Source organism: Neolamprologus multifasciatus, chromosome 3 (assembly GCF_963576455.1).
Source record: "Neolamprologus multifasciatus chromosome 3, fNeoMul1.2, whole genome shotgun sequence".
NCBI lineage: Eukaryota > Metazoa > Chordata > Actinopteri > Cichliformes > Cichlidae > Neolamprologus > Neolamprologus multifasciatus.
This window is the reverse complement of record NC_140441.1, coordinates 39,678,478-39,688,931: the sequence shown is the minus strand read 5'-3', so window position 1 is coordinate 39,688,931 and position 10,454 is coordinate 39,678,478. Positions and strand designations below refer to the sequence as shown.

The 10,454-nt window shown below is 37.2% G+C and overlaps 1 long non-coding RNA gene across 1 annotated transcript in view; it reads right to left on the bottom strand.

Moving 5' to 3' along the window:
* Positions 1–4,423: 4,423 nt before the first annotated feature.
* Positions 4,424–10,454, bottom strand: part of LOC146523122 (uncharacterized) — a 140,532-nt gene continuing 134,501 nt past the window's right edge. The window contains exon 2 of the long non-coding RNA XR_014871994.1: positions 4,424–6,512. This is a non-coding gene — a long non-coding RNA (uncharacterized LOC146523122). The remainder of the gene's footprint in view (positions 6,513–10,454) is intronic.

Genomic DNA, 10,454 nt, shown 5'->3' with positions numbered 1-10,454 from the left:
GGAGGTTTTACGTGTTTTGGAGGTTGTACGTGCTTTGGAGTTTTTACGTGCTTCAAGGTTTGTATGTGCTTCGGAGTTTGTGCGTGTTTTGGAGTTCGTATGTGTTTTGGAATTTGTACATGCTTTGTCTCTAGGGGCCACCATAAATATACTTTTATTTATTCACTCCACATAAAATGTAATAAATAAATCATATAATACAAAAACCAACTATTTACATTTCAACTATTTAAATTTTTAGCTTTTTCCTTTTAAACTAATTTAATAATCTCTGTTGGCAGCATGTAGATTTACATTCAGATTATTTTAGGATAAGACAATAAAATAGACTTGAGTTTCTGCACACTAACATAAGTATCTTATATATATATATATCACTGTAGTATATCAATGAGTGCTCAGATCGCTTTGTCCTACTGAAGTCAATTGCTATCACCTTGGGCTTGCCTGTGTTCAGATGTAGCTTGTTGTTGTCACACAAAGCATGTTTTAGTAACCATGCTTCCAGTTTCATTTAGTAAACATGAGACTCTTTTATGTATTTCCAGCTCTTTATTGGATTTCATAGATTTTTCTATAACAGTAAAGTATAACAGTTAACTATGGTACAGAACTTAACAATGTGTGATTAAAAATTCCAAATACACATAAAAAATAATGAACTTCATTGTTTTTAATTCATAAAATATATTTTTTTATTTTTGAACAAATAACTAACAAAGGAATTGTACATTTTTTAAATTATTCACACTGATTTTTCTTTTAAATCTGCATAATATGCTTCTGCTTAATTTGAACAGTAACTGTGGCCACTGCCTCCAAGTTCCTTATCAAATGGATTCCACAGCTCACTGTCAATGAGTAGGCTCTGTCCATCCTCCAACAGCACCTCAAGCTGGTTCAGCTTTTCACTTGTAGCTACACCAATGATGAGGACCTCCGCTCTGTCCTCTACTTTTGTCTGTTGACAGAGCATAAGCACATATTTAGCCCTGCAAACATTCCATTTTTTATCCAAAAAGAAAATCTATGGTCATCATGTGGTTTCAGTAAATCACCAAGACGCATACATTGTTTGTATTTGTACACATAATGTGTGTATATGTATGTGTTACATTATATGATGCATGCTCCATCCAGGTAAGTAAATCCCAAAGACCTCTTGGGATTATGTTCATCTGGACATCTATATATTTTTTGTGTGTGTGTGTAACATAATATGATATATATAATATTATTTCATATTTTGACCCAGACTGAAAAAATATGTATTTACATTTCAAAACCTAGTTCTAAACATGTGTTGATAAGACACTGCTGTGAAATGTTGGTACAAAGGTTTAGCTTCTTCATACCTCAATCTTTGTATATGTTGTGCTGTGCAGCTGTGGCCCACATTAAAGCTGTGAATTGCTGCCTCCCTCAAGAGGAAGACTGACATGGTATGACCATCCTGAAATCATCATCGCCTCTCATTATGTAAGACCCCTGCTGGACTTTAGAGGCAAACTCCTCGAACATCGTGACCTTGGTCACAGTCTGCCCATCGGTGATGGTTGCCACTGTGTTCCTTTTGTTATTAGGGGTTTTGCTGTCCCATCTTTAAAGTCCCAGCTAGTGTCCCTCAGCTGGTCGCAGGATTTTAACATTCTGAAGTGCAGTGAAAAAAATGAAAAAAATTTCATATAACCAGTTTCAATATAAAACTGAAACTGCATCATTACCTCCTTACATTACCTCCCCTTCAGCTGGAGATATCTTAAGAGAATGTGCTGTTTTACTGACAGTACGTCCTTTACTGCAGAAAACTGAGAAGTAAATTGAAATAAAATGTCAGTAATAGTTAGTGTATTGATATGTAATAGGTTTTTATTTCTACAGTAATGTGTTTAGATTATGTTATTGCTGTTAAGTATTCTGCACTGAACTTATCAGAAGCAGTTTATTAGGATGTTTTTCATATACAGTGATTATGAAACAAGGAAATCTTTCTACTATCTTCTAGTCTCTGCTTGGCAGCAAAAATCTAAATTATTTTTAACTGTAAAAAATACCCGCAATAATGGGTTATTTGGAAACCTAAAGCCATGTAAATTCTGATGGAACTACAAATACTTACCTCCACCACCTGTGGCTGTGATGAGCCCCCCATTTGTGGAGCTCATCTTAAGAGGAGTGAGAGGAACAGGAGGATGCAGAAGATCCTGTGCTTCTCTGAAAAGATCTTCCCTAACACTTAGCGTGGGTGCCCTAAAAAACTGTGTCCTTGCTGTTATGTTGATATTGTAAGGTGAGGCCGTGCCCCTGAGTTCATGGTAAGACCCCCCCTGCTGGACTTTAGAGGCAAACTCCTCGAACATCGTGACCTTGGTCACAGTCTGCCCATCGGTGATGGCTGCCACTGTGTTCCTTTTGTTATTAGGGGTTTAGCTGTCCCATCTTTAAAGTCCCAGCTAGTGACCCTCAGCTGGTCGCAGGATTTTAACATTCTGAAGTGCAGTGGGGGTGGCTGGAAATATGGCGTGTCAGGGCGGTTATTAAGAAATTTCATCAAAGCCATTCTGAAAAAAAGCAACACAAAAATATTAAGATCTTAATACATTTCTGTTATAGCCAAGGGTCATATAATATGGTAACACCTGTAGCTTTTGTGCCGTCTCTTTGCTTTCTGATGTCAAACAAAACTCATAAATACCTTCCTGAGGTTCCCGCTTAAAAATGACAGGCCCAAAAACCAGGCCTGTCTAAAAGTATTTTTTTGACCCAGACTGAAAGAATATGTATTTACATTTCAAAACCTAGTTCTAAACATTTGTTGATAAGACACTGCTGTGAAATGTTGGTACAAAGGTTTAGCCTTTTCATACCTCAATCTTTGTATATGTTGTGCTGTGCAGCTGTGGCCCACATTAAAGCTGTGAATTGCTGCCTCCCTCCAGAGGAAGACTGACATGGTATGACCATCCTGAAATCACAAACATGACAGAATTAAAGATGTATTAATTAAATAATCAAAAATCTAGTAACTAGAAAACGAAAGCTCACAGCCTTGTACAATCAGCACTACCGTACATATATCTACAGTACCCGCAATGTCAAATTTGTTGCATTAGTTTAACCAGTTTCAATATAAAACTGAAATTGCATCATTACCTCCTTACATTACCTCCCCTTCAGCTGGAGATATCTTAAGAGAATGTGCTGTTTTACTGACAGTACGTCCTTTACTGCAGAAAACTGAGAAGTAAATTGAAATAAAATGTCAGTAATAGTTAGTGTATTGATATGTAATAGGTTTTTATTTCTACAGTAATGTGTTTAGATTATGTTATTGCTGTTAAGTATTCTGCACTGAACTTATCAGAAGCAGTTTATTAGGATGTTTTTCATATACAGTGATTATGAAACAAGGAAATCTTTCTACTATCTTCTAGTCTCTGCTTGGCAGCAAAAATCTAAATTATTTTTAACTGTAAAAAATACCCGCAATAATGGGTTATTTGGAAACCTAAAGCCATGTAAATTCTGATGGAACTACAAATACTTACCTCCACCACCTGTGGCTGTGATGAGCCCCCCATTTGTGGAGCTCATCTTAAGAGGAGTGAGAGGAACAGGAGGATGCAGAAGATCCTGTGCTTCTCTGAAAAGATCTTCCCTAACACTTAGCGTGGGTGCCCTAAAAAACTGTGTCCTTGCTGTTATGTTGATATTGTAAGGTGAGGCCGTGCCCCTGAGTTCATGGTAAGACCCCCCCTGCTGGACTTTAGAGGCAAACTCCTCGAACATCGTGACCTTGGTCACAGTCTGCCCATCGGTGATGGCTGCCACTGTGTTCCTTTTGTTATTAGGGGTTTTGCTGTCCCATCTTTAAAGTTCCAGCTAGTGACCCTCAGCTGGTCGCAGGATTTTAACATTCTGAAGTGCAGTGGGGGTAGCTGGAAATATGGCGTGTCAGGGCGGTTATTAAGAAGTTTCATCAAAGCCATTCTGAAAAAAAGCAACACAAAAATATTAAGATCTTAATACATTTCTGTTATAGCCAAGGGTCATATAATATGGTAACACCTGTAGCTTTTGTGCCGTCTCTTTGCTTTCTGATGTCAAACAAAACTCATAAATACCTTCCTGAGGTTCCCGCTTAAAAATGACAGGCCCAAAAAACAGGCCTGTCTAAAAGTATTTTTCTGATATTAAATACAATGTTGGTTTTAAAATAAAGCTAACTGTTCTGAGACTTCATAGAATTAGTGCTAATATTACAGCAGAGACAAGTTGGTCAAAGTAACTGAAGAGTGAACTCATACTCACAGAACCAATGAATTGTTTTTTTTCTCACCAAGTTGTTATTCGTTTATTTTTTGTATTTTCTAGCATATAATCTTCTTTGAAAATATGCTGACAATACACTCCAGGAAACATTAGGTTTTTGTTGAACTCTTTTAGCTTAACTCCTATTTGTTATTCAATTTTTATATAGATTAATTGAGAAAGTGCTAGAAGGTGTCAGCCTTAACCTCCTAGGACCTGGCGTCCACATATGTGGACATCACATTTTGGGTTATTTAGACCAAAATACTCAATTTTGCTCTACAAGGGCCTGATATCCACTTACGAGGACATTATACTGCTACTGTTCTATCAAAATTTTAAACAAATATCCTCATATGTGGCTCTTATTTTTCTTAAAAACAAAAATAAGGTAAAAAAAAAAAAAATCTGGTAATTCTTTGTTTTTACATTCATCGGGCCCTAATATGCCCAAATATCAAAGAGAAATTAAAAATGCATGGAGGTTAAGCAAATTTAGATATTCACAGTTCAAACGTAACATCTTAAAGTGTATAAAACACCTATAGCTCTTGAAGATTTGTCAGATTCGGTAAAATCATAATATTTCATATAAAAAATTAGGACTGAAACTACACTGTTCCAAAAAATAGTAATGTCAAATTATTTTACTGTGTATTTTACAGTTGTGTACAGTTTTTCCACAATATCATCAAATTTACATAAATCGACTGTGATTTCACATATGAAATGTAAAATAACATAAAATCACTGTAAATGTAATAAAACATAATCTCCTTGTTACCCAAATATACATGTACATATCTTTGTACATATGCATAGTTAGATTGTGAAAATACATTGCACCGGGGGTGAGGGCGCGGTCATGAAAACAATGTGACATGCCATTGGATGTTCGGACACATAACGACATGACCATAAACATCAGCCAATGAATTAGAACTGACAACCACAAGGTCGCGGGTATGGCTGTGGAAAGCGAGGTGGAAGAGAGAGATTGAAAGATCATTGCTGATCAGTGCTGCACGGCAAGTATATCAAACTCAGCTCAGTAGAATCAACTTGGCATTGCTTGACCACTATGGCTTGTCGTTTACTGAGACGGTAAAAGGCATGGAATCCCTAGCTATGAAGGAAAAGCACATCTGTCAGTTCAAGGTGCAGTTAGCGGCTGGTCTAGCTGTATACTAACTTGCTGGCTAGCAGACTTGTTGTTCGCTAATTTGTTAGCTGCCAGCTTTCTGTGACCGTGTAAACACAGCAGTTGCTACGCGGATAGTTTCTACACCGCTAATACCCGTTAGGGGGCCCACGATGATAGCTGCAACTGATGCATTTGTCTTAATGTGAAAGTAAGTATGCAACTTAAGAACTAATAGGCGACCTGTTCCACTCTAGCAACACACCTGCACTAGTGATGGGAACTCTGCTAGCCAGCAAGATAGCGGCTGGTCTAGCTGTATACAAACTGCACCTTATACTGACAGACAACGTCCTTTGCCTTCATAGCTAGGGATTCCATGCCTTTTACCGTCTCAGTAAACTACAGGCCATAGTGGTCAAGCAATGCCAAGTTGATTCTACTAAGCTGAGTTTGATATACTTGCCTTGCAGCACTGCATGGATAATCTTTCACCAACCTCTCTCTTCCAGCGCACTTTCCATTAGTGATGCGCGAATCATGAACGAATCGTTCAGCACTCGAGAATCACTTTGCTGACTCGTGAATCATGATTCACAAGCCCAACTGACTCATCCCTGTTGCTCTTAGCAAACTAATTTCATTAGTAGAAATATATCTAGCTTATAATTAAAACTGTGGGGGAAAAAACAACAGCCAGTTTCTTAACAAAAACATTTCTGCTCTGAACTGGAAGAAAAAGCCCTGAGTAGAAGCTCACACCAAGACAATCCAGTTGTTAAGTGATGACGTGATGAATCCTACCTCCAGGCCTAAAGTAGTCTGCGTTTAATATGGCTTTTGTGTTGCTAACATGTTTAATGTTATGTATTTTCTTCTATTTAATCTCAAAAAGCTTCTAAAACAGTCAGTGATCACTGTTGACCTCACTCGGCTTTTATTACCGCTAATCATTTATTTAAGCTCAGTTTTTAAAACCTTAGGATGTAACTACAGCCCAGCCCATACAGCAGTATATAAATGACTAACCTCGTATTGTGGATGGATTATCTCAGTTGTTCTCCTGGCTGAAGTTTGGTCCTTTTACAGCATCCTGCCATGCGATTACATTTGTTCCTGAACACTCACGTTAACTTTTATTGGGTGGAAAAAAAATTAGCTTGTTTATATTATGCTAACATAGCTGTGTCGCTAGCAGTCACGTAGCACATCATTATATACCAGCTAGCCAAACTTCAGTAACCCTACAAACAGCACTGCTGTTTAGTTTTCTGTCTTCATTTATGTTGGAAGTGATAACAGAGCTGTACGTTTTAATTTGTTTCCAAAACCCTGCAGTCAGGACATGCTATATTGTATTTAGATAGAAGCTAGCGAGCTAACTTCCTGCTAACTTCTAACTCCGTTAAATGTCATAAATTCCGCTTTCATGGATGCCTGGATGTTAAACTCAATTGTTACACCTGGTAGAGCAGAACGCTAATCTTTTTATTAAAGATGACTTAACGACCGGATAGCTCCTCGGTTCACAGTAGCATCGCTCTGCTAACATGCTAACAGCACATTTGAGCTACTCACCCCCTCCTTTCCTGTGCTGAATCGTAGTGTAAGCGAATCACTCAGGACTCACTCACCCCCTCCCTTTCTGTGCTGAATTGTAGCGTAAGCGAATCACGCAGGACTCACTCACCCCCTCCCTTGCTGTGCTGAATTGTAGCGTAAGCGAGGACTCACTCACCCCCTCCCTTGCTGTGCTGAATCGTAGCATAAACGAATCACTGACTCACTCACCCCCTCCCTCCTGGCGCACAGCTTCTTCTTCTTCTTCTTGGTTGGCAACCAATGTTAAGGCGCATTACCGCCCCCTGGCTCACAGCTCAGTGGACATTTAGATGAGAAAATATATATTTGACACATTTGAGGAAAATACTAATAAAATAAAAATAAATGTTCCCTTTAGAATTTTTTTTTGCTTTTTTTTGCTCCATAAAAATAGTTGTTTTTCTTTTTCAATCACTCATCTTAGCAGTAGGAGTGAAAATGTAAATTTTTTGCACTCTGGTCAACTGACTCAGTGACTCAAATGACTCAAAAAATTGTATTGTACATATTATAAAGGCAGTAAAAAACTCAAAATTTATGAAGTTCTTAAGAGCAGTAAGAGCCGTGGGTGTCAAACAAAGTCTCTTAGAAAGATCAAATAAGGTTCCCGCTGGTTACAACTTGTGATGTAATCTGTCAAAACATGTTAGAAAAAAGTATTTGTTTTAGTTATGTTAAATACAAGTGCCTAATAATGATAACTTGCTGTAGGGTAAAAGAACCCTCTGGGGTCCAGGGTATAATTGGCCGTTTTTGACTACTTTTGATTTTACCTCTATATTTCACCTTTAATCAGAATCAGAATCGTGTTTATTGGCCATGTATATATGCAGACACATACAAGGAATTTGGTTCCGGTAGATGGTGACTCTCAATCACAGCAATGTAAATCACACACACACACGTGTCTATATACATTATACATGCATACACATACATACACAAAGCTGTGAAAAACCAACTATAAATAAACAATCTAAACGTATATATATACATTGAATACAGAAATGAAATGAGGTGGAATGAATACTACAGAATGTACATAAGGTGCAGTTGCAGTCTGGCAGTGGGAGCAGTGTGACAGGTCAACTGTTTAGAAGGGAGATGGCGAAGGGTGAAAGAAACTGTCCTTATGTTCCTATATTTTAAAAACTGTTTATCTGGCCTTGTTTGGTATCATTATTTTCAGCACAACCTCAAACATCTGAAATTTGAGTTATTTTTTTCATTTTAACATACTAGCACGTTTGATCTAAATTCAGACAAAAAATTTAAAATCCGAGTAGAAAAAAGTTATATTTTTTACTGTAAAACCCACGAACATGTTTAACGAATCATTTTCATAACTTGAAATGCAAATAGAAATTGTACATTTCTAAAAAATTATGCACAAGTTTTGCAAACAACAAAGTTATATGGTACTATTTACCTAAAAATGCAGCCAAGGCCTCAGGCGTTTTTTATATAACCATTTAAATCTATTTACAGAACAATCAGGTGTGCTGCATCAAATAAGAAGGCACACAAATTATTTGTGCCAGTCCAAAAACATAGTTTGTGTTCAGTATAAGACAGAGGAGAACAGCACAGGCCTAAACCCTGCAAGTCTGACAGCAGGAGGTGCATCAGTCCAGTTTTCCATGTGGGAACAGCGTTTACACTGGAATCTGCCTTTGACGGCTTTTTTAGAGCAAATATGAAATTCAGCAGTCTAACTGACACACAATCCAAAACAATAACTACACAACACACTAACTACAGCATCCAAACACGCTAAACGTCACTAATGTCTCACATATGAAATATCTCTGTCTGTCTTTCGGTCGCCCGCTTTCCATCGTGGGTGTCACTCCTAAAACTTCCCCTTCTCCCTAAACAACCAAGTCTCACATGTTGCCCTATCATTTTTTTGATTGGCTGACATGGTAAACTCTAACACCAATAGGGAAGGGGTTTTTTGTCTTTTTTTTTTTTTACTCACAAGCGGAGAGTGTTTGCTAGCGCTGTCCGTAGAAAACGTCATTTTTACCGTTCTTCCCGGTGTAAACACCACTGTTTTGTTCAGAAAAAAACATTGCGTGTATTTTTATCATAACTCTGGTTTTACGTGGCCCATCGACACAATTCAAAAACTGGTATATAGTTTGAAGTCCGCACTTTCAACCCAAGTTGAAAATGAAATTGAGACTCTGAGTAGCTGCATCATGTAGCTGTCTCGTCTTAAATTGGTCATGTGATTTTGATGCGTCCGTCGACCCCAGAGGGTTAATATTAATATTTCTGCTGAATTACAATACTTCTGCTATGTTGTACTATTTCTGGCTAGTTAGTATGTTTCTTCTAAGTTATTACGTTTTTGCTAAGTTATTACCTTTTTTCAAAGTTGTTATGCTTCTATAAAATTATTACAAGTTTGACTACTTTTCAAATACGGAATTCAGCTTCTTCAACTATTTTCAGCAGACAGCTTCAGTTTTACAGCATCCACACAGCATTTTCGCAGGAAAAGCAAATTTTTCTAGTTGCAATTGCAGTTTATATTTCTGGGTACTATGGGATTTAGTCACATCCGCACACAAAAATAGATGATATTTTGATATGTGAGGTGACCTTCACAGAAAGATAAAGCAGAATTTATCACTACCTCCAAGAAAAATAGTGATATATGGTATCATGCAAATATTCTTATATTTGCACAGATATGCAGTTAGGGTGTGCCACACTTTTCACCATGTGGCAGGTGGGATGGGCTCCAGCCTCCCACAACCATGAAATGGTTAAGACAAAAAAAAAATGGGTCCAAGTGGCATACATTTCTTCAAAAAGTGAACACAAGGCTCAACTAGATGTGGTTCACCAATTATCCATAAATACTTTCTCTAGATATGATAAGAAGGACCACTTCTTTCCACATATCCACAAGCAAATATAATCCCTGCCTTAAACATTGTACCTTTGACTGTTTACTTTAAAACCTTCCAGATATCCTGTCTATGGGATCGCAACGTCTCAAATCAGCAAATCCTTTAGAACATTTTCTACTTCACTGTCTCCAATTAACATAAACATTTCATGATCCACAGTTTAAACATCTGTAATGAGCGCTGTGAAATTTAGTTTCATATATTAACATTTTTTTCAAGATAAATATTTTTGAAAAGTGGGACTGTTGACTCACTTTCAGGTGGTTCTTTTCACACTTAAATCTTACACAATTTTTAAAATAATATCTCAATTTAAGATAAAATCCTACAAAGAATTGTTTGATGTCTAGTGTAATTAAAATTAATCAGATAATTTTAGTGTATATGTCCCAGTTGCAAATTCTGAATATTGGATAGTTGAAATAAAAATAAAACAAAATTGTTAAAAAAGCCCAGCACTCCCCTTTCTAAGCACT